Below are 23,907 nucleotides of genomic sequence, written 5' to 3'. Positions count from 1 at the left end.
TTCGTTGGACCCGTTCCAACTTTTCTATGTCTTTTCTGTAGTAGGGAGACCAAAACTGTACACCGTACTCTAGACGGGGTCGAACCAATGAATTATACAGTTTTAATATTACTTTTTCCGATTTATTATTAAAGACTCGTCCGATGAAGCCAACCAATTTGTTTGCAGTTTTAACTACCTCTGAACTATGCTGACCGGGCTTTAAATCGCTTGATATAGTGATTCCAAGATCCTTTTCTTTACTTACTGCAGAAAGCTGTTGGCCATTCATTACGTACCGAACGCGATTGTTATTTTTTCCGATGTGCAACACTACATTTGTCAACGTTAAATTTCATTTGCCATTGATTGGCCCAACGTGCAAGTCGATCTAGATCTGATTGTAAAGCGTCTTCGTCGAGTGTCACAGTTACTTTACTAGCAATTTTTGTGTCATCAGCAAATTTTGATACTTTGCAAGTGAGCCCATCATCGGTATTATTAACATAAATTAATAAGAGCATGGGGCCAAGCACTGATCCTTGAGGTACGCCGCTTCTGACATCGAGCCAGTTAGATGTAACACCGTTTAGAACAACTCTCTGTTTCCGCTCAGAGAGCCAGTCCACAAGCGAATTGTGAATGTTACCCGAGATACCGTGCGCCAATAGTTTGTTGAGCAATCGTTGGTGGGGGACCTTAACAAATGCCTTTTGAAAATCCAGATATATGATATCTACTGATCTGCTTTCATCGAACACCTCAAAAATATAATGAAAAAAATCAAGTAAGTTAGTTAAACACGAACGTTTACTCTGGAAGCCATGTTGCGAATTATTTATTATATTATTTTCTTCGAAGAATTTCACCATATTGTCGCGAGGAGGAAGGAGAAGGAAGAGAAATGGAAGGAAGAAGGGAGTTAAAGGAAGGGAAGTAGGGAGGAGAATGAGAGAAATAGGGAGTGTGTGAGAGAGAGAAGGAGGGAGGAGGGAGAGAGATGGAGGAAAGGAAGGAAAAAGTGAAAGAGGAGTAGGGAGGTGAGGAAGAGGAGATAAAAGTGAGAGAAAGAGAACTAAATGATGAAGGAGGAAGGAGAATAGGGAGAAGGAAGGAAGGAGTAAGAGGGAAAGGAATGAAGGAGAGGCGGAATTATGTACTGAGGAAGATGAAAGGGAGAGAAGAGAAAGAAGGTGGATGATATAGTCAGAGATAAAAATGAAGAGTAAGAGGAATGTTAGAATATGAGAGAGAAAGGAGGAAACAAAGGAAAGTGGGAGAAACAAGTAGAAAATGGGAGAAAAGTTGAGAGAGAGAGAGAGAGAGAGAGAGAGAGAGAGAGAGAGAGAGATGGTTTCGGCGGTGGTGTAATACTTATTGTTAGTCAAGCAACGTGTCGGGGGGGAGGGGGGAGGGAAGGGGAAGAGAAGGAGAAAGGAGGGAGGGAGGGAAGGAGAGAAAAGCATGACGAAAGTGATGGAGAGAAGGGAGGTAGGAAGCTTTTTTTAGGAGCAAGCAAAAGGAGATAAAGGCGAGAGACAGACAGGCGAAGGGAGAAGATGAGACAAACAGACAGACAGACAGACACGCGTAAACATGCAGAAAACATAGACAGACAGATAGACGGTGATCACACACACACACACACACACACACACACACAAGTACCTCCTCACAGCTCATTTACATAACCCGTACCTACACACACACACACACACACACACACACACACACACACATTATCGTTGTCACCTAGAAATCTACAACAACGAAAGAAAAAAAAATTGTTGAAACTATAGAGAAACTGAATATTACGAAACAGGTGATAAAGAGCGAGAAAAGGAGAAGACAAAAGAAGACAAAAAAAATATATATATAAAAAAGGCAGAACTGGATACGAGTCTAATAACCACGAGAGAAAAAAAAATATCACACCTTACAAGCTCATTAACCTGCGTGTACCTGAAGCCTCTTAGTAACCATCTTTTATATAATGCGCTAAAGTCCTTAGTTATATACCTACCTCAACCCCCTGTCCCTCCATTCCAATAATCGTCTATACTCTCCCGTCCTCTTTCTCCTCTCTCGTCGCTTTCACTTTCATTCCTCCCTTTCTCGGTGTCTCAGGTGTTCAGGGGATTGCTGTACAGGTAGCTTATAGTGTCCGTACTCACCCCTCTCTACCTGCTTCGTCTCATACTAATAATAATAGTAATAATAAGCGAAACTATTTTCCTAAACTTTATAAAAGATTCAGGTTGGTCTTGTCAAACGCTTTCCCCTCTCACGTCAACCATTCCCAAAGGTCAAAAGGGAGATCAGTCGGGTTGTAATGAGTGGTATTTTAGGTTAACGGTGCAGGAGAAGGGTCAAACTACCACCAGGGCAATAAAACTACCCCCTGGAAATGCCCCAAACGCCTACGAAGAAGTCTCGTCGATTATGTGTTCTTGGGCGACGAAATGTTTCAGAAAATGGTCCTCAGAAACTATCGAGGTGTTGTGACAAGTGCTGTCAGGCGTTGTGGTGTTCCCTCCGTCACGCCTAACTGCTGATGACCGACGCTAAGAGGGAGAAAGGGAAGGAAAGGTTGACGCGCTGAGTGAAGGCAAAGAGATAGTTAAGAGGAAAACGTGAAGAAGACAGTGACGAATTATGATAGCCAACATTTGTCTTGAGAATGGTAGAGTAATTTTTGCTTGGAAACTTTTTATGCGCAGTTACAAAAGAGGGAGAAAAAATAGATAAATAGACAGATAGATATGTAGATAGATAAATAGTTAGATAGATAGATAGGCAGGTAGATAGAGAAAGAGAGAAAGAGAGCTAGGAAAAGAATGAGAAAGTTTGTGTGTGCGTGTGTGTGTACATAAATGCGTAGATTCATGGCGTATGTGTACCCACGTGTGTGTGTGTGTGTGTGTGTGTGTGTGTGTGAGAGAGAGTTGGTGCATGTGCGTTTTCCCCAGACAAGACCCCCAAACACACACACACACACACACACACACACACATACACTCCCCAGGCTGGTGATAACCTTGACCCATCCCTCTCCCTCCTCCGTCACATCTTCAAGCGTACCCTGGGTCATTAAACCTCGTGGCTAATAACACCTTGGATGACTTCACGACGCCTCCCCTTAGTGATTTCTCCTCCCCCAGCCCCTCCCCTGTGACCTCTGCTACTACTACTACTACTACTACTACTACTTCTGCTACAACTAAATTACTGCTTCGACTATCACTTCTACTACATATCATTTTTTCCTCTTGTTTTCCTCCTCCTCCTCTTCCTTCTTCTTTTCCTTTTAAATTTCTACTTCTACTCACTCTTCTACTGTGTCATTTTTCCTGTGGTTTGCCTCCTCGTTTTCCCTCTTTACCTTCTCGTCTTCCTTCTACTTATCACCTCCTCCTCCTTGTCGTCCTTCTTCTTGATATCCTCCTCCTCATCCTCTCTTCTATCTCTTCATACATTCATTCGCTAAACAAAGAGATTATTGATATTTTCTCTTTCCTTCGTTTTTTCAGACATCATTACCGACGTGACTTCCTTACCTGCCCCTTAAGAAGAACTCACTAAGGGCCAACAGTTCGAAAGCCGCTCACCTGTCCAACTCGCCACTACACCTCCTAACTACCACTATCTTCCCGCGGCGAGGAATGCACGGGTAATCAGGTGAGTGGATAAGGCAATTAAACACAGGTATCGCTAATGCAGGTAACACAGGTAAGAGTGATAATGAGTCACTCGGGAATGTGGAAAGTTGAGTGAGTTATCAAGGAAAGGAGATAAGAATGATTAATAAGGTAAATGACATCGCAACCGTAGAGATTATAAGTGACACAAATGACTCACGTTAAAGAATAATAAGGAAAAAAGAACATCATGGTAGAACAGGTGAATTGAGGACGCGTCGAGGGAGGAGCAGCGAGTAGCGGGCTTTTTTTTATATTATTGTTTCCTTGTTTGTGTGTGCCCTTGAGATGCCTCCTATGTTGCAAAAAAGAAATGGAAGAGAAAGGGAGAAAAAAAGGGAAAGTTTTGTGAAGGCAAAGAGAAAATAGAAGAAAAAAGATGAAAGAGGAAAAGGAGGAGGAGGAGTTAAGAAGGAATGGAAGAGAGAAGGGAGGAAAAAAAGGAAAATTAGGTGAAGGCAAAGGGGAAATAGGAGAAAGAAGATAAAACAGAGGAAAAGAAGGAGAATTAGTTAAGAAGAAAGGGAAGAGAAAAAGGAGGAAAAAATAGGAAATAGGAAAAAGAAGATGAAACAGAGGAAAAGGAGGAGAATTAGTTAAGAAGAGAAGAGAAAAAGGAGGATAAAATAGGAAATAGGAAAAAGAAAATGAAATAGAGGAAAAGGAGGAGGAGGAGGAGTTAAGAAGAAAGGGAAGAGAAAAAGGAGGAAAAAATAGGAAATAGGAAAAAGAAAATTAAATACAGGAAAAGGAGGAGGAGGAGAAATTAAGAAGAAAGGGAGAGAAAGGGAAGGAAAAAAGGAAAGTTAGATGAAAGCAAAAAAGAGGAGAAGGAAGGGAAGAGAGAAGGGAGAGAAAAAATAGGAAAGTTAGGAGATAGAGACAAAGAGAGTGAAAAGAGGGGAGATAAAAGATGCAAATTTAAAAGAGGAAAAAGGAGGAGGAGGTGGAGGTAAGGAGAGAGGGGAGAGGAAAAAGGCGAATGTTAGGAAGAAAGGGAGGAAATGGAGGTAAAGAAGGAGAGAAGGGAGAGGAAAACGGCAAACGCAAAGGCGAGGAGAGGAAAGAGGAGATAGAAGATGCGAATGGAAAGGAGTAAAGGTAGAAGAAAATGGAGGGAGAGGTGGAGTGAGAGGAGGAAGAGGATGCAACATAAGTGGAGGCAAGGAAGGAGGAAGTGGAAAGACGGAAAAAATTGGTGAGATGATCCTGTTGACCTCGTGATAAGCCTCCTCCTCCTCCTCTTCCTCCCTCCTCTCCTCTCCTCCAACTGCATTTTTTCTCTAGTAGACGAAGGAACACAGCAGAAAGAAAACAAAAATATATATGAAAAAACAATCAGTAATCGAAAATAAAAGAAAATGATAGAAAATCGTGTTGAAGGTCCAGTGAAAATGAACGAGAAAATTGATGATGATCCGAAAGATTAGTATGTAAATGAATAAATCAGAAAACGTGTTGAAGAAGAAGAAGAAGGCACAGAGATGAAATGAAGGAGAAATCTTGCAAGGACTTATATAAAAATAACACCACATTTAAAAAAAGGAAATGAAGAAGAAAGAAGAAGAAGAAGATGCTGATGATGAAGAGAAAGGAGTGGAAAAAGGAAAAGAAGACGAAATTGAAGGAGGAGGAGGGAAGAACAAGAAAAAAAGAAGAAAAAGAAGAACAAGAGTATGAGGAAAAGGATACAGAAAAAGAAAACAAAGATGAACCAGAAGAAGAAAAGAAGAACAAGAAAAGGATACAGAAAATGAAGAAGAAGAAGAAGAGGAGAAGAAAACATGGCAAAGGAATGATAAAGAGATACACAGATGAAGAAGACAAAAGGAAAAGACAGCACCCACTGGCCAAGGACGCCGAAGGTTCAGTAATTACAGGTAAGGCAGGTGAACAAAGGAAGAGAAAAAAAAGGAAGGAGAAAGGAAGAGAAAAGGAGGCCAGGAAGAAGCAGCAGAAGTGAAGGAAGGTAACAGTACAAAATTGTTGGCCAATCTTTATCGGTTGATCGTGAAGCTGATAACAAAAGGAAGGAGTGCAATGGAAGGAGAAGGAGGAGGAGGAGGAGGAGGAGTATGCGCAGGAGCAGAGTGAAGGAAATTAAGAGGAAGTAAGCGCGTAGAAAACAAGGAAAATAATAACAGAAAGGAGTGAAAGTGAAGAAGGAGGAGGAGGAGCAGATAGAAGAAAATGAAAGAGGAAATGAGAGAGTAGAAAATAAGGAAAAGAACAAGAAGAGAGGGGATTAAAGGGCAGGAGGAGAGGAGAGAATATAAAGCAGTAGAAGAAGATAAAAGGACAAGAAGAGCAGGAAGTGAGAGGGAAGAAAGAGAGGAGAAAAGTAGAAAAAAAAATAGTAAGAAAGCAAAGAATAGAATGTAAGGACAAAACAGCGTAAAGAACATCAAGAAAATTAAGCAAAAGAGGAGACAGAAGAAGAGAAGCAAAGAGGAGAAAAGGGAGAAAGAAAAAACAATAATCAGAGGAAATACTGAAAGAAAAGAGGACTTAAAGATAAAAGAAAATAGATAATAAGAGAAAAATGAATAAAACCATGGATGAAAAAATAAGCAATCACATCAAAATCCAGAAGAAGAGAAGGTTGGAAAAAAAAACGCAACAAACTCTCCCGCCCTCGCTGCCTCGCCTCTGGGTATTACGGCAGGGGCACGGCGGGTCACGGCAGCGGGGCACAAAACAAGTCTGCTACGCGTTGTTCCCGAAACCTGTTCTCGCCGCCTCGTACCGGCTGGCCTGCCTCTTGTTTAGTATGTTGACTGATTTTTTTTTTGTTTGTTGTTCTTATCATTGTTCTATTTCAGCATCTCGCCCTTTCACAGAGGCTTTTAATCTGTCATTTAATAGTCATACGACGGGGAGCACGTCACCTCGCCCACCCCATAACGCCATTTCGGGGTCATACAATCGGGGCTGTCGTTCACGGCGTAGTTGACAAGTTGACAGAGTCTCTCCTGCGATGTGCTATGATTCTGTGAAGACACTTACGGTCGTGTTATGAGACATTTCGTCGCCCAAGAACACATATTTGACAAGGCTTTCGTGGGAGTTGTGGACATTTCCAGGGGTAGTTTTATGACCCTGGTGGTAGTTTGACCCTTCTCCTGTACCCTGAGCCTAAAAAAAGCACTCATTAGAACCTGATTGATCCCCCTTTTGACCTTTAGAAATAGCTGATGTGAGAAGCGAAAGTGTCTTGTAATACCCGTCAAAGTCTCCTGCGATATGCTATGATTCTATGAAGACACTTATTAACAAAGGCGTCACTCTTCAAGAAACTATTTGGTGTTGCATGTGAAATTTCCAAGATATCAGTGTCCTCGCCACACGCATGAACAGACTAGTGTTTCATCCTATAAGGCAGTATAAGCCTTTCATCCAATAAGCCTTCAAACAATTGCACGTTGGTCTCACTCCTGGACACCGACAGCGTTTCGGTGAGGATGCATCTTCGCCAAAAGAAACAGGGAAAGTGATCCCAGTATTACCTATAGATGGTCCACAACGACTGGTCTACAACATCAGGACACCTCTCCTCCCGAAATAGACCTCTCTTTCGGCCACTTCTTTTGATTCTTTTTTTAGGAGCAGCGAGTAGCGGGCTTTTTTTTAAATTATTGTTTCCTTTTTGTGTGTGTGCCCTTGAGCTGTCTCCTTTGTTGTAAAAAATAAAATCACCTTATACCCAGGCCAAGCAAGTGTTGAAAAGTGATGTGGGAAGGACGCAGCCCCGCCTCACCCCCATGTCTGCAGGGAAGAAACTGGATATTCCCAGCCGTCCCCGTTCACCCACACACACTCCACACCTCTCGGTCAAGGAATACAGGCCAGTAATAAATAAACCAACAACCAAGGTGGAAGACAAGGACGAAAACGAGAGAGAAAAATGAAGAAAAAGATGGTGAAGAACAATAACAAAGATGAAGATGAAAAAAGAGGAGAAGCAGGAAGAAAACGAAAGATGAAATAGAAGAAGAAGAAGAAGAAGAAGAAGAAGAAGAAGGTGGTGGTGAAGGAACACGAAGAAAAGTAGAAGAGTAGGAGTAGAAAGAGGGAGACATGGAAATCCCACGGAGTCGCAGGATATATCAGAATGCCTCAAGGGGTTCATTTTCTTTCCATTATTTCTATTGTCCTACGTGTGGCAACTATTCATTAGGCAGACGATAATGAATGACCACTGCCAGGCTTTCATGTGACTATTAGCCTCTTCCATTTAGCGTAACCCGTTTCTGGGTCGTGATCTGTAGAGTCCCTTGATAGATAGAGTCCCGACAGCCTAAGATTTGGACGCCATTATTGGCCCTGTTTTCGCCGCGAGAGCGTGCGCTAGCGTTTGAAAAGCGCGGCGAAAACTCTGGTCCAATAATGGCGTCCAAATCTTAGGTTGTCGGGACTCTATGAGGGACTCTACAGATCACGACCCGGAAACGGGTTACGCTAAATGGAAGAGGTATATAGACGGTCCTTCGTTTTCTATGGGGTGAAAGGTGCCCATTTTCTGTGTGTGTGGTAAACTCGTATATTCCTGCCTCGGCCCGTGTTACGTTCCCTGAGTGCCGCGTTAGGAGGTGAAGGGAGGGCTTATGAAGGGCGGAACAGTAAAAAGTGATGGGGCTTTGAGGAGCGGTGAATAGTGATGAATATGAGGATGTGGAGGAGAATAGGTTAGAGGAGGAGAAGAAGGAGGAGGAGGCGGGAATGGTGGTTGTAGTGGTGGAGAAAAAGAAAACTTGAAAAAGAGGAAGAGGAAGAGGAGTTGAAGTAGAAAGACATGGAGAAGGCAGAAGAAAGGAAAGCAAAATAGGAGGAGGAAGTATTGATGATGGTGGGAGCAGAGAAAGAAAAAGAAAAACAGAAAAGAGGAGGAGGAGCAGGAGAATTAGAAAGACATGGAGAGGAAGAAGAAAGGAAAGCAGAATAGGAGAAAGGATTGATGATGGTGGGAGCAGAGAAAGAAAGAGAAAAACAGAACAGAGGAGGAGGAGGAGGAATTGAAGCACAGGGAGAAATAAGGAAAATAAAAAAATAAAATAAAAAGAGGAGAATGAAGAGGAAGAATAGAAGGACAAAGGCAAGGAGGACGAGGACGAGGACGAAAACAGGAATGAGAAAAATGAAAAAGAAAATGATGGTAAAGGAGAACAATAGAGAAGAAGAAGAAAGTGACAAGAACAAGGAGAAGAATAAGGACGAGGACGAGAATGGAGAAAATGAAGAAAAAAATGTTGGCGAAGGAGAACAACAGAGAAAAAGAAGAGGAGGAGGAGGAAGAAGAAGAAGAAGAAGAAGAAGAAGGGTAAATAAGCATCCTGGTATGAAGGTCGACTAGTAAATCCAGCTGTTTCAGGAGACCATTAGAGAGTGTAGCATTGTGTTGTTTGTGTTGATCCCTGGGATGATGGATGTGTTAATTTTGTGTTGTATAATCTCGTGTGTTAATTTTGTGTTGTTTAATCTCTCTCTCTCTCTCTCTCTCTCTCTCTCTCTCTCTCTCTCTCTCTCTCTCCTTCATTTATTTTCTTACGCATGTGCCTACGTGCAATTAATACCTTACCTGCCTCCTTAATTACACGTTGCCTTACCTGCGTTTCAGACTCCCTTTTTAAATACCTTGCATATCCTCTTCCTTCTTACCTCCCTCCACCTCTTCGACCTTCCCTCCCCCACCCCCTATTCCCTCCCTGTCCCCCTTTCTTCTCCCCTTTCCCCCTTTCTTCTCCCCTTCTCCCTTTCTTCTCCCCTTCCCCAAGTTACCTGTTCCCGTATCCACCTTTGTAGCTTCGTTAATACCTCTATGCAGTCTTATTTACCTACGCTTAGCACCCCTTTACCTCCCTCTCTTCCTCCCTCTCCTCCCTACCTACCTTCCTCTCTCCCTCCTTCCCTCTCATGCCCTTTCTCTGACCTCTTAGGCATACGTCAGTCACAAGTGAAAGTGCAGGAGGAGAGAGAGAGAGAGAGAGAGAGAGAGAGAGAGAGAGAGAGAGAGAGAGAGAGACTAACATGCATACAGATACACACACACACACACACACACACACACACACACACACACACACACACACACACACACACACACAGACGCGCAAGGAGCAGAAAGCAGTAATTATCTATGACCTAAATAGGAGAAAAACAGCACTTGGGTCTCATAAGAAAGCTTTAGTTCCCCCTTAAAGCCGAACGTTCTCCCTCTCTCACCTGTGCTTACCTGTGCCTCCATCAGTCACACGCGGCAATTAGTCTTCCAGGTAACGGGAGGGAAATATACACCTGACTCAGCCAATACAGGTAACATGACATTGTTCCCCTGATTGACATGTTGAGACTAATGTTTGTTTTTTTCCTCTTTTTACGAACGTTTTTTTTACCTTCGTTTTTGTCTTAGTTTTGTTTTTGTTTTTCTTCTATTCCTGCATTTTCATTATCTCAGTTTTTGTTTTAATATCCGTTTAATAGATTTTGTTTTAGTTTCTTTTTCTGTTCCTAGATTTTTTTATTTATCATTTTAAGTTTTTAATATCTATTGTATCTTAGTTTTTTTCTTATTACTTCATTTGCTTAATATCTTGTTTCTTATGTTTTAGTTTTTTGTGTGTGCCTACACTTTTAATTTTATGTTTCATATAATTATGTACGTATGTATGTATGTATATATGTATCCATTTGATTTTTCTGTGCCTTCATTTTTATATATATATTTTAGTTTCAGATATGTATCAAATACGTTTTTCTTCTATATCTTCGTTAATGCCACTTCTGTAATTTTTCACCTGTCCTGTTTTCTTTACATTCTCCCTGTTTTCCTCTTTTCCTCACTGGTTTCATTTGGCTTCTTTTCTCTTTTTTTACTGAATTAACGACGTATTTTGATCTATTCGAATATTACATAACACACAGGTACTTACCTTTCTAGCACCTGGAGGCTTTTGTTAGGTATCTTAGTATTCATCTTCGTATTCCATAAAGCGTCACAGTCTCTCTTTAAATTCATCTTTCCCTTCTTTTTGCCCATTTCACATTCTAGAGGAGAGTCAAATTATGTCAAATCAACTAAAACATTTTCGTATTTCATAAAGCGTCACTGTTTCACTTTAAATTCATCTTTCCCTTCTTTTTGCCCATTTCACATTCTAGCGGAGAGTCAAATTATGCCAAATCAACTAAAACATTTTCGTATTTCATAAAGCGTCACTGTTTCACTTTAAATTCATCTTTCCCTTCTTTTCGCCCTTTTCACATTTTAAAGGAGAGTCAAATTATGTCAACTAAACTAAAACACGTAATATTTTAATCTCAGTAAAGAAATCTACATACTATAAAAAAAAATGAGGTACAGACGAGACCAGACATGATCAACTCGTCCTCCGTTTTCTGTCACACAACAAACCAACATCAACAGTAGCTAATAAAAACAAATAAACAGTGAACACGAAAACAGCAACAGGGATAGTAATAGTAATGACTGCCAAGATAACTATTGATAATGACTAAAAGGGGAAATAACAACGGGGAGCGGCGAGTAGCGGGCTTCTTTTTTTTTTTTTTTTTTTGAGCCGTTTTCTTTGATGTAAAAAAAAAACAACTTAAAAATCAGTGATAATAGGAACAGTAATAATGGTAATAGTAGATAAATAATAGAAAGGTAATGACTGCAGGGGTAACTATGACAGCGACACTAAGGATAACAAAAACAATGAGAACAAAAGTAACAGTAACAATGACACGGTAACAAAAGTAGCAAGGGTAACAAAAATAATGAAAGGGAAACAAAAATGATGACAGAAAGGGTAACGATGGTAATGACTGCAAGAAAATCAAAAAGTGGAGATAGCAAGCAGTAACAAAAGTAAGGGTAGCAAGAGTAACAATAATGATAACAGCAAAGGTAACAATAACACTGACTAGAACACCTTGACGCCCCGTGCCTTAGTTTGATATGTTGGTGATGCAGAAAGGCCAGTAGCAGGTAGTCTGTTCATCACCTTCAGCGACATTTGTTTCTTCTGCTGCTGCTGCTTCTCCCGCCCCTCCTCCCTCCCCTACACCTGCTGCTGCCCCCTCCCCTTTACCTGCTGTTCCCTTCTTCTCTCCCGTCATCCCAATCTTGGATCCCTTTATGTACAGCTCTTTTTTATGCTCCGGAAACCCCGCCAGCGTCTCCGGCAGGATGTATATGATGAAGCGTCCATCTCGGTCCGCCCCGGCTATTTCTGCCTGTATGGCCACGGGCATGGCCTGGGCGAGGGCCACACACACGCCCAAGAAGCTGAGCAGGGCGAGGTGCCGCATGGTAGAGTGCTGCTACCTGGGGGGAACGAGATACAGGTGTACTTTTTTTGTTTACAGGTAGAGTCGAAAGGGTAGAGAAAAAAGTTTAAACAATGCATCTATGTAAAAAGGTTGTTGCTTCAAAGATATTCTGCAGTTATTCTGTGCTAATGAACTGTAATTGTAGGTAGTTGTGTTTCAGGTGTTGTTAGTGATTACCTTTCTTTTTGTGTGTGTGTGCAGTATTGTTGAGTTGGTCTAGGATAGGTGTGTTGCTGAGCTATGTTAGTGGTGGTGGCGGTGGTGATTGTGGCAGCGATGGTGATGCTGGTGGTGGTGGTGGTGGTGCGTGTATTACCGTGTGAGTCAACCAGTAGCAGGGGTGGGCAGGTTGGAGGGCGTTCAGGGCAGCGGCGTTAGCGAGGTGGTGTCAGGGTGGCAAGGTGGACAGGTGTGGTGGGGGACAAGAGGTAGACGCATGTGTATATATACTTTCTTTCGCTCACCTGCTAGGGCCGCCGCGAGGAGACATCAGGACATTACACCGGCGTCCGAGTGGTCCCAGACTCTCTTTGACTTTCTTACACACTTTCAGAACCACCGCTGATGCCACAAGTTACACCCATTCTTTCAAGGGGTTAACTAATGAGGCTTTTAATGGTTCAAGGGAGAGATTTACCTTGTGTGTTGTAAATGAAGTAAGGGAAAGTCTCGTCAAGTTCAGGACGTCGCAGGATAACGGACGTGCTGCTCGTTATTCGCGTCTCTCCCTTCCATCGAAAGTTTGGTGTTGTTATGCAGCGCCTCGCCTCGCCTTTCGTAGATTTCCCTCCACCCTCTCCCTTTCGCTCTCTCCAGTACCCCTTCGCCACTTTCTTTTCGTCACGTGCCCTGCATCCTTACACTCAAAAGAAAGTTTTTTTTCTTTGTTTTATTTTACTCAGATGTGTCCATGATGAAATTGAGGTTGTGTACATGCCTTATTATTATTTCCATGGATGAATTTTGAGTGCCATTTCTGTTTTCTTTAGTCGTCGGTGTCAAGGTCTCATCACGTTTTTTGTTCGTCCTTATCCATTTCACTGCGACTGTCCATGATGAATTTGATGTTGTGTGGATGTCTTATTCTTATTTCCATCGATGAATTTAGGGTTCCATTTCTCTTTTCATCCGTCGTCGGTATCAAAGTCTCATTCCGTATTTTATTCATCCTTACTCATACCACTTCAACTCCTCGTGACCTGTTACTCCTTGTTGTTGTTGTTGTTGTTGTTGTTGTTCTTGTCGTTTTGGCTTTGTTACCTGCTTGCTAGTACATCTAAGAGTCAGGGTACGACTCAGTGAACCCTGGATACTTGTTTTATTCCTCTACTCTGATCATTATTTTTGTTTTGTTTTTTTTGTTTTTTTGTTTACGTTGCTTTCACCCGCCAGAGCCCCGGATTTCTACATGTCGGTTACCTAGTTTTTATTCATCACGAGATCGGGGTGTGAGTGAAAGTCCCTGAGGATATGTAAGGTGGGAGAGAGGGAGACACAGTTAGAAAGGAGTCGGTAGGGGAAGGTGGTGGGAGAGACACTAGGAAGAGGAGAGTAGGTAGGGAGGGGGATGAGACAGTAAGGGGAGAGGGTAGGAGAAGGGTAGGCGGTGGCTGAGTGGTAGCGTACTGGGCCCACATTCACCACGTGATGGACGACGCGGGTTCGAATCCCCTCGTCTACCACCTCGGATTTTTCAGTCACCGCCGAGTGGCTTAAAACTACCCACATGCTGTCCTGAAGACCACCCATCAACCCGGACTCTAGAGGAAACCGTCCAAGTGAATCATGAAGGAGTTCCGGGGGGCAGCATGGGCCAAGAGAAGATGGCGCCACTATAAACACTTGCCTGCGCCATGACGGGCTGGGGCCGAACACCATCCAGGCCCCTCAAGCAAGCCTACCGGCGCCATAGGCATAGACGTAAAAAAAAAAATGAGAGGGGGAGGGTAAGGGTGTGAGACGTGGATCCGAGGAGGGGGCGCCAGAATCGGGGTGAAAGAGGGAGACTGTTAGGCTGTTTGGTAGGGGGGCTGGGGCGGGGAGGCGCACGGGGGTAGAATTCAGGATTGGGAGATGACAGGGAAGGGGAGGAGCCTGGGAGGAGCCAGCACGCACTCTCCTCTTACTATCATTTAACATCGATTGTATTTCACTGTTGACGCAAACCAGATGACGATTTTTTTAAGGTTTTTCATTCATATTCTAAACCGCAATGATGAGTTTCGCGCCTTCGCTACAAGACACAATCGCCGTGTGACCCAGAAATCCCGTCACTGGGGTCGCTGCTCGAAACAGACGATTGGGTGCCCTTGAGTTCGATCACTTTCCGTTCATGGCAATCACTTGGTGTATATATAGCAAGGCAGCGGACTCAGTGCCACAAGTGCCTGTCCTCCGCCGCCTCCACACGCCTCCACACGCCTTGTCGCAGCCCCGGGCACTCCACCACCAGCCAGACACAACGCACAGGGCCAACAGTGAGTGACTTCCTTTATCATCATCATCATAGACATAGTTCAGCATTATCATCATCATCCTCTTCCACATCATCATCAACCTTTATTAGGCAACTATAGGACAGACAGTGACATAGTTCATTATAATCATCAGCAGCAGCAACCATTATTAGGTCATTAGAAAACAGACAGCCATTACAGACAGACATTTATCCTGTTTAGTCACGTATACGAAGTTCTTAAGCTCCTCTCGGTTACGAGTTCACCCTGCCGTAGACTCCCCTCCACCCTTTCCCTTTCGCTTTCTCCAGCACCCTTTCCCTGCTTTCTTTTCGTCCCGTGCCCAGCAGTACCTACGCTCAGAATAGACAGGTGGACTTGGGGCGTCTTCAGGAGTCTGGGACGTAGGGAAGGGCCGGGGTTCCTCACTTTCGCTACGCATACACGTGATTCACCCATCCAGCCATAGGAGTAGACGCAGCAGAATAATGAGGCGGAAGAGCAAGTGCAGGAGAAGGAGAGGAGCAGGCTTAGTGTCATCTGGTTTGCCTGAAGAACTTAGAGAGTAGCATTGAATATCCTTTCGACCCTGCACCTTCTGACTTCCGACGCCTGCTGAAGATAAAGGTGATAGGGTTTAGTTACTGAACGACATGGGGCTTAATGACCTGCACGCGGATACACAAGGATATGAGGCTAAAAAGGACAGGGTTAAGTTACTGAAGGATTCTTGGCGCTTAATTACCACGAGGATAGACATGTATATAAGGAGACTAAAGAGGACAGGATTAGCTTAATGACCACGAGGATACACAACGTTATTAGGAGACTATTGTAGGACAGACAGACGCCCTACACATTGCATCCCCTGAGAGTGGGTTATTCACCATCTCACCCCCCACCACCACCCACCCCATCCATTAATACATCTAACTTCCAATTAAAGCTTTCAGTCGTGTTCGCCTCCACTTCCAGCCTGCTCAGTCTGTTCCACTCATCAGCCAGCCTGTTCGTGAACCAGATTTTGCTTATTTTGGTCCTGCACCAGAATTTATCCAACTTATTCCCGCTGCTGCGTGTTCTTGCATGTTTTTAGTGCAAGTATTTCATCTAAATCGCCTTTATCAGTCCCCTTCATTTAAAAACTTTAATTAAATCACCTCGCATTTTTTTAACTTTCTACTGCAAGTTCTTTATTTTTTTGTCGCATATCTTTAAGGCATTTTTAAGTTGTTGGCTGCTGCTCCGCGGATCCCCATCGCTGCTAATGGCATACTGTGTTGGTGAGAAATAAAGCTGATAGGCATAAGTTTAACAAGGCGCTTTTTTATCACATTCTCTTCACCATTCTCTTTCCTCCTCCTTCAGGGCTCGTCAACAGTCACCTCGTCGCCAGTCTCGTGTCGTCCGGGCCACAGCCATGAAGGTGGTGCCAGTGGTGGCGGCGGTGTTGTGCCTCGCCGCGGCGGGGGTCGCCACGCCCAGGCCGCAGGACCAGGACAGGGACGGCCGCTTCATTTTCCCCACAATCGACATTAACCCTACCGTCATCGAATTACCACTGACGGACCTCCTCGGGGCTCTACCATCATGGCCAGTAGTCCTCCCGAATAAGCCAGTCATCACCATTTCTCATTCAACCAAAACTGGCTGATGCCCGCGCCCCCTCACACCGCGGTCCGTGCATGCGCGTATGGAAGGCAGGGAGGGCGTGTCTCTCAGGGGCACTGCGTTCACCGTCGTGTATTAGCTTTAAGTTCCTTCTGTTGCTTCTGTTTGACTTCCGTGTATGTGTGTGTGGATGGATTAAATTTACCTTTTTCCTTTGTGTGTTTTTGTAACTATCAAAACAAGAGCAGTAGGGTGTCCATAGTGAAGGAGACAAAAAGCTTTCACTCTTACTGTTAAAGGTGGAGAGGAGATGAGAGTGGCAGTGGTTGGGAGGAGGAGGAGGAGGAGGAGCAGGAGGAGGAAGAGGAACACCAGCAGTGGAAACAACGGAAACAAATACAGGAGAAGCAGCGCAGTAGAAAGAGGAAAAGGAAGACCAGATGCGAAAGGGAAGAGGAGCAGCCTTAGGAACTGATGGAGGAGTAGGAGGAGGAGTAGGAGGAGGAGGAGGAGGAGGAGGAGCAGGAGACGAAGGAAATTAAAATCAAGGACGGAAATGAAAATAAAGATAACGATGATGATGATGAAGTAGAAGAACATGAACAATAAGAAGAAACATGGAAACATGGAAATGCAGACAACAGAAAGCCTATTGGCTCATTACGAGGTTGCCCACCTTGGTGATTTAATCTGCTCGACAGCCACTTGGGGCTTGAGGAGCAGATGAAAGCACCTCGACATTGAGGAGCAGAAGAAAGCACCTAGATATTCAATTTACTCCTGACGCAGCGAAATGACTTCGATTCGATATTTGAAGGAGTTGATGGTATTCGCATTTACTACTGAGGGAAGATTGTTCCAGTGGCGGATGACTCGGTTTGAAAAGAAACTCCTTCCAATGTCCGTGTTACATCGACTCGACTGAATGGGTAAACCGTTATTTCTAGTTCTTGAGTTGGTTTGCATCTCAAAGAATTTGGAGTAATCGACGTTATTGAACTTTTTCAGATATTTGAAGACTTGAATCATATCCCCTCGTAGGCGTCTTTTCTCCAGTGTAAACAGATTGAGTCGCTTGAGTCGTTCCTCGTACGGCTGAGCCCTGAAGGTTGGAATCATCTTTGTGGCGCGTCGTTGAATCCTTTCCAGTAAATCAATGTCCTTTCTGTAATTGGGAGACCAGACTGTACTGCATACTCGAGGTGCGGTCTTACCATGGAATTATACAAGGATAGCATCACGTCTGGCGTTTTACACTCGAAGTTCCTTGCTATGAACCCAAGCATAGTGTTGGCTTTGTTGTAGGCTTTTTTACAGTGATTCGCGTGTTTCAGGTCACTGCTGATAGTGACCCCAAAATCCTTTTCCTCCTGCATCGCTTGCAGAGGTTTCCCATTCATGATGTATGTGTGGTTACTATTTCGGGACCCAATGTGCATGACTTTGCATTTGTCAATACTAAAGGACATTTGCGATTTTTCCGACCATTCGATAATGTGAGGAGAAGGGAGAGAAGGGAGCAAAGAAGAGGAAGAACAACAAGTAGAGAAGAAAATGAGATAACAGACAAAATTATTGAACGTCATAATTTTTGTAAAGCTTAAGACTCCCTGCATGCTATAATTACAGGCTTTTTATTGTACCACCAACCAGGGCAGAGAAACCAAAGAGGGTGAGATAGATTATAACATTTTAATCAGAGTATAAAAAGAAATAATAAATGACAGCACCGTAAGGACGTAACCTACACTACCTGACATATAAAACAACACCTTAACAAACAAACAAAACAGCATGTATAAGCGAGGTGAATGGCCAGGTGTGCAAGAACGGCAGGACGTGTATAGGACATGTTCTTGCGCTGAAGTCATCGTCCATCGTCTTCATCAACGTCATCAACTTTTTCAGGCCTTTCCCAACGTGTTCCGACAAAAAGAAGGAGGAAGAAAGAAAGAGCTAAAACAAAGAAAGATAGAGGGAAAGAAAAAATAAATGAAAGAAAACAAAAATAAAAAAAGAAACGAAAGGAAGACAGCAAAAAACAAAGAAATAAAGAAACACGAAAAAAAACTGAACAAAAAATAGTAAAATAAAAGGAGAAAAAAAAAAGGAACAGGTAAATCAGGTTGAAAAATACAGGTCCTGGCTTGCCGACCCGTTACTTTCACTGACTTTACCTTCATTACTTTCCATTGTCCATCAGTCCTCGGTTCAACCTACGATATAACCTCCCCAAGCCCATTACGTTAGCCCCTCGTCCTGACCCATAGTGTTCAGTGCATAGCGTCTCCTCCTTCGTCTCCTCTTCCCTCTCGCATCTGCTCTTCCTCTTCCTCTTCCTCTTTCTCCTGCGTTTGCTTCTATTTTTTTATCCGCTTCTGCAAATCCTCCTGCTAAATATTGAATCCATAATATCCTTCGTCTCCTCCTCTTTCCTCTCGCATCTGCCCTTCCTCTTCCTCTTCCTCTTCCTCTTTTTCCTGTGTTTGCTTCTATTTTTGTATCCGCTGCTGCAAATCCTCCTAAATATTGAATCCATAATATTTAAAGAAGTCAAACATCCCCGGCTTGAGGTTTGCCGGCGTCGTGTCTTCATACAAAAACTTATCCTCGAACTTTGGGACCTCTATCTCGCTCGGCAGGACCATGATGACGAACTTCCCTTCTCTATCGGCGTCTGTGGCGGGCGCGGGCTGTGGCGGGGGCAGGCCGAGGGCGAGGCTCACACACACGCCCACGAGGATGGCGAGGGTGACGGCCCGCATGGTAGAGAGCTGGTGATGATGGTTGATGCGTTGACCTGCCGGGGAAAGAATCGATGTCGTTACTGTCACCTGTGTTTGTTTGTTTCTTTTTCTATATCTGTCTGACGGTCTGTATATCTATCTATCTATCTATCTCCCTCTCTCTCCCAGCTTTTGATCTTGCACATTTGCTTGTATCATGTAAGGGAAAGAATATACGTTAACATTTCTTATACCCAATGTTTGTGTGTGTAGAGAATGGAGGGGGGGGGGGGTTACCTCATTCTGGAGCTCTGTAATGTGTGTCTGTGTAGGGGATATATATATGGATACGGAATAGATAGATAGATACGTAAGTAAATAGATAGAAAGATTGGTAAATAGATAGATAGGGTGCGGGTGTTACCGTGTGGCAAGGCAGTGGCGGCGGCGAGGGAGGGCAAGGCGGCACCGGCGTGGCGGGGCGGCGTAGAGGACAGGTGTGGTAAGCTCCTTCACAGGTGTCTTTATATACTTGCTTTCACCCCCGCCCTGCGACACCGGACTACAACGCCGCCGACACTTGACTGGCTTCCTTTGATCGACTTTGTGCGCCATTCATGTGCACTTTCGACATGCAGCTCATTTATTTTAATCCGTCTAATATGAGGTTTGTCTTATTTATTATTTTCCCTATGTTGCATGAGGTGGTCGTGTTGCCGAATGTCGCCTCGAGGTCCTGACCGACGCGGGGGCACGGACACACTTATCGGCATTCACGGCGTCGTACTGATAGAAAGTTTGTTACCCACTCCGCCTCGTGTGCGTCCCTCGTGTCCACTCTCTCCGCGCCTGGCTTTCTTCTGCGCACTTCCTTATTTATATTACATCTACCCCTTCCTCGTCACCCATGCACTGCAGTTCTCACTTTCAAAAGAAACTTGTCATCGTTATTGGCGTGCAAAAGACGCCAGAGGGCGCGTCGCTGCGCACTGCCAATGATTTCATAACAGTTAACTGACGACCCACGGCGGCTCTGAACAGAAATGGAATGGATCTTATATCAGACAGATTATTTTATATGTAGTTGTCATTTACTTCTCTTTTTTCAGGTTATATATACAGATTATATATAGGGGTTATATTTATAGATTATTTGCTTCATAGATGTCATTCATTTTGTTTCAGGTTATATATACAGATTATAATATATAGGGGTTATATATACACATTACTTTATTCATAATTGTCATTAACTTACACATTTGTTTATTCATAATTGTCATTAACTTATCATTTTATCAGGTTATACAATTATCACCTGCTAGTGTTACGTCCCAGCATTTTACGAACTAAGCGTGTTCGGAAGCACGCTTCTTTTCTGCGTTGAATATATCGCTTACTCAAGAAAACGGCGTAAACCCCACACGCTTTATTACACATTCACCTCAACCGTTCCCGACTCTTTGGCATTACTCACAAGCCAGTGAAACCCTCCGAGGGGCGGCCGCCATTTGGTTTCTATTCGCAGAGCATCCCGAGAACCGAGTGTGAGTGAAAGGCCGCGAGAGACATGGGCGAGGGGAGGCAAATAATATATGGTGGGCAGAGTGGATACGGTAGACAAAGACATGTAGGGAGATGAGGGACAGGGGGTCATGTAGGTAGAAGGGGAGTGGGAGGGAAGGGAGGAGGACTTCTGGGTGAGTGTGTAGGGGGTGCTGAAAGGGACAGAATTGGGATGAGAGAAAGGGAAAGGTAGTTGTTTAGATTCCCGGCTGGATCGTGGGCTTGGACGGGGAAGGCGTGTGGGGAGGCCAAGGCTTGGGTCCAACGGTGGCGGAATTCGTGATTGGAAGCGAAAGGTTAAAAATAGTACCTCTTTTTCAACCTGTCCACGCTTTGAATGAAAAGTTGAAGTGCTTTTTTTTTTTTTTTTTTTTTTTTTTTGGGGAGGGGCTTGGAGTCGGAGTCGGAGTCGCAACTTTAAGGCTGGTATTACAAGACACTTTGCCTGCTCACATCAGCTATATCTAAATGTCATAGGGGGATCAGTCAGGTTCTAATGAGTGGGGGGGTTTTATGCTCAGGGTACAGAGGAAGGATGAAACTACCACCAGGGTCATAAAACTACCCCTGGAAATGCCCACAACTCCTACGAAAGCCTTATCAAATATGTGTTCTTGGGCGGCGAAATGTCTCATAATACGACCCTAAATATTCCTGGAGTGGGACTCGTATAATTTTAAATCCGACTCCACACCCCGAGTGTTTAGAACAGAGGCCTCAGCACTCTTGGGACGTGCCCTCACAGCCTGACTTTCTTTTTTGTACCGAGTCAGGATTTTACAATTACGTGACTTCAGTGAGCACCATCATACGTCGTCGTCGCTGCTGCTTTCCTCCTCCTCATCATCATCATCGTCATCATTTACAACCAGGACATCCACCTCACCCTCATATAGGCAGTGTTACCGTATCGCGCGACCTAAATATGTCACCGACCTCGCCTTGACCTGTGAACGGGGGCGCAGCGAATGTGTACCTGCGCGTGTGAGGCATTCACCTGTCGCGGGGGTCAGGTGGCCATCAGACAGGACGTGAACGTGTGGGCTCCGCGTCCTTCACTATTTACGGTACCGCGGCTCATCCCCGTTCAGGCCACGTGCGGTGTGCGGTGTGTGACTGCAATGACTGACTGTGTATTCCGTTGTTCGTGTGTGTGTGGGGGGAGTCAATGGGGGTTTTCAGAAAAGAATATATTACCTTCAGACAAATAATGTGGGACGATGCTGCGAAACCAGAAAATAGAGGAATGGAGATAAAAAACACGACATGAGGAGTCACACAACGAGAATGTCTAGTGAAGGGTAAAGATGAAACGAAAGGGATGAGAAAAAACTGTTATGGATAAAAGTTTAATCACAGTAACACAGCATGACGGAGGCAAAGGAAAGGCTAGGAAGCTCACCCTCAGCCTCTCTGTCTTAATCATAAAAATCAACAGCCACGTGAACAGCAGTAACAACAACAACAACAACAACAGAATGCAGACAATAACAGCAACAACAGCTAAACTAAACTACCACGGCCTGTGTTCTTTATGTTCGTGTAGCAGATGAGTCCAAGGATTAGACAGTCCCCCTCCTCCTCCTCGTATTGTCCACCACCCTCAGTCTCCTTGTGCCCTTCCTCCTCCGCAGCGGTCTCCCCCACATGTCCCTCCTCCGCAGCGGTCCCCTCCACATGTCCCTCCTCCGCAGCGGTCTCCTCCACATGTCCCTCCGCAGCGGTCTCCTCCACATGTCCCTCCTCCCCAGCGGTCTCCTCCATATGTCCTTCCTCGGCACCCTCTTCCTTTCCCTTCCCCGTTAACGAAACCTTCTCAGGGAACACAATCAAGAGGACCTTCCCGTCCCTCTCGACCACCCTGGCGGGCCCGAGAACTGGGTGTGTCGGCGGCCGGGCGAGGGCGAGGCTCACACACACGCCCATGATGAGGAGGCTGAGGGTCCTCATGGCGGGCGGCGACGTGGTGGTGTCTCGGAAGCGGGTGGACAGATATGGCTGGGGGCGAGAGAGCCACACAGGTGTATATATACTCGCTTTCTCTCACCTGTTATGGCCGCCAACGACGTTCTTGCAGGATATTTACACCTGTATCCGAAGGGCCTCAGGTGCTTTAAGGAACAGTTGATGCCCGCCTGAAGTCCGTGCTGACACAGACACACTTAGCCCGCCCAGTGATATGGAGGTGGCTCAGGCTTTTCATTTTATCAAATCACTTTGGGCGTGGCCGGCGGGTTTAGCGGGTATGCCACATCGTCGCCCTCCCCCCCCCTCCTTTCTCTACACACACACACACACACACACACACACACACACACACTCTCTCTCTCTCTCTCTCTCTCTCTCTCTCTCTCTCTCTCTCTCTCTCTCTCTCTCTCTCTCTCTCTCTCTCTCTCTCTCTCTCTCTCTCTCTCTCTCTCTCATACTGCTAACTACTCATAAATAATTTATAAATACTCTGCGTACATTCAATTATATAATAAGGCGAAGTAATTATTTGAAGGATTTGTTTTTCGAGGACAAAACAATTATTTTTGTATTTCCCTTTACGTTGTGGCAGCGCGATTTGCACGATGCCTTCAAGTAGATTGATAAGGACACCGCGCCTGTTAACCACGTCAAGTCACCTAGACATTTACTTCATGGGTGGTGTGGGAAACAAGTCAACACATGATGATTTTTTGTGTAAAATATGTTGAGGGAGGGAGGGAAGGAAGGAGGGAGGAAGAGCGAGCGAGAGAGGGGAGAAATGGCCATACAGCTGCATGAGACAGTCACTCCTAAAATGACTTTATAAAATGGAAAGACTATAGTGTTTATCGGTCATTGCAGCGTTACTTCGCCCAGACCAGCGCGGAGCTTCCCAGGGTAACGGACAAGCTTATCGTCATTCGCCACACCGCCGTCATGGAAAGTTTGGTGTTGTTATGCGAGCCTCGCCTTCGTTTTCTCTTTCATAACTTACTTCCGTTACTTCCTCGCTCTGGACCTGTCCCACCTCCTCCCGCTTTTCTTTCTTCCTGTGGTTCTCGTTTTCTTTAATTTATTCATTATTGATTTTAGTTTTACTTACATAGGGGGCAGCATGGGCCAGGCAAGTTATATACGACGGCAGCCTCTATAACGAAAATTTGCCTGCGCCACTAACGGGCTGCAACCGTCCAAGACCCCCCCCAAGAGAGCCTCTCGGCGCTATTGGCAGCACCTAAAAAAATCAAGTCCCCTGATGGGTCTGCTCTGGTGGACGGGAAAGGAATCAGCAGAGTCAGTACAAAACTCTCTCTCACTGGTTGAATAAGAACAGTTGTCTGCCGCTCTTGGGAAAACTCGACCAGAAAGGAAATTGGCAGTAAGGCACGGAGGGACGGAGAGACATGTTGTGGAATAGTTTGAAAGGCAAAAGTATATACCAGGCGATTTAACTCTCTCCAAAACTGCAGCGCAATAGCAAAGGTTTCACTGAAGCGGCCGACAGACTTATCAGGATTTTTAGTGAAAGGAAGTACAATGAGAATGCAGAGGAAAGAGAATTAAGAAAAG

General features: G+C 44.5%; 3 long non-coding RNA genes across 3 annotated transcripts; 1 reads left to right on the top strand and 2 right to left on the bottom strand.

Annotated features, from left to right (window-relative positions):
- Positions 1 to 11,226: 11,226 nt before the first annotated feature.
- Positions 11,227 to 12,725, bottom strand: LOC126980318 (uncharacterized). Its single transcript, XR_007733069.1, has 2 exons — positions 12,325 to 12,725; positions 11,227 to 12,003 (listed from the first exon to the last, which is right to left on the bottom strand). It is a non-coding gene; the product is annotated as an uncharacterized LOC126980318 (long non-coding RNA).
- A 1,347-nt stretch (positions 12,726 to 14,072) lies between these two features.
- On the top strand, positions 14,073 to 16,288 carry LOC126980316 (uncharacterized). Its single transcript, XR_007733067.1, has 2 exons — positions 14,073 to 14,485; positions 15,833 to 16,288. It is a non-coding gene; the product is annotated as an uncharacterized LOC126980316 (long non-coding RNA).
- Positions 16,289 to 17,748: 1,460 nt separating this feature from the next.
- On the bottom strand, positions 17,749 to 19,628 carry LOC126980320 (uncharacterized). Its single transcript, XR_007733071.1, has 2 exons — positions 19,226 to 19,628; positions 17,749 to 18,875 (listed from the first exon to the last, which is right to left on the bottom strand). It is a non-coding gene; the product is annotated as an uncharacterized LOC126980320 (long non-coding RNA).
- Between the last annotated feature and the right edge of the window lie 4,279 nt (positions 19,629 to 23,907).

The sequence above is a fragment of the Eriocheir sinensis genome, chromosome 44 (assembly GCF_024679095.1).
Source record: "Eriocheir sinensis breed Jianghai 21 chromosome 44, ASM2467909v1, whole genome shotgun sequence".
NCBI lineage: Eukaryota > Metazoa > Arthropoda > Malacostraca > Decapoda > Varunidae > Eriocheir > Eriocheir sinensis.
This window is presented reverse-complemented; position numbering and strand designations above follow the sequence as displayed.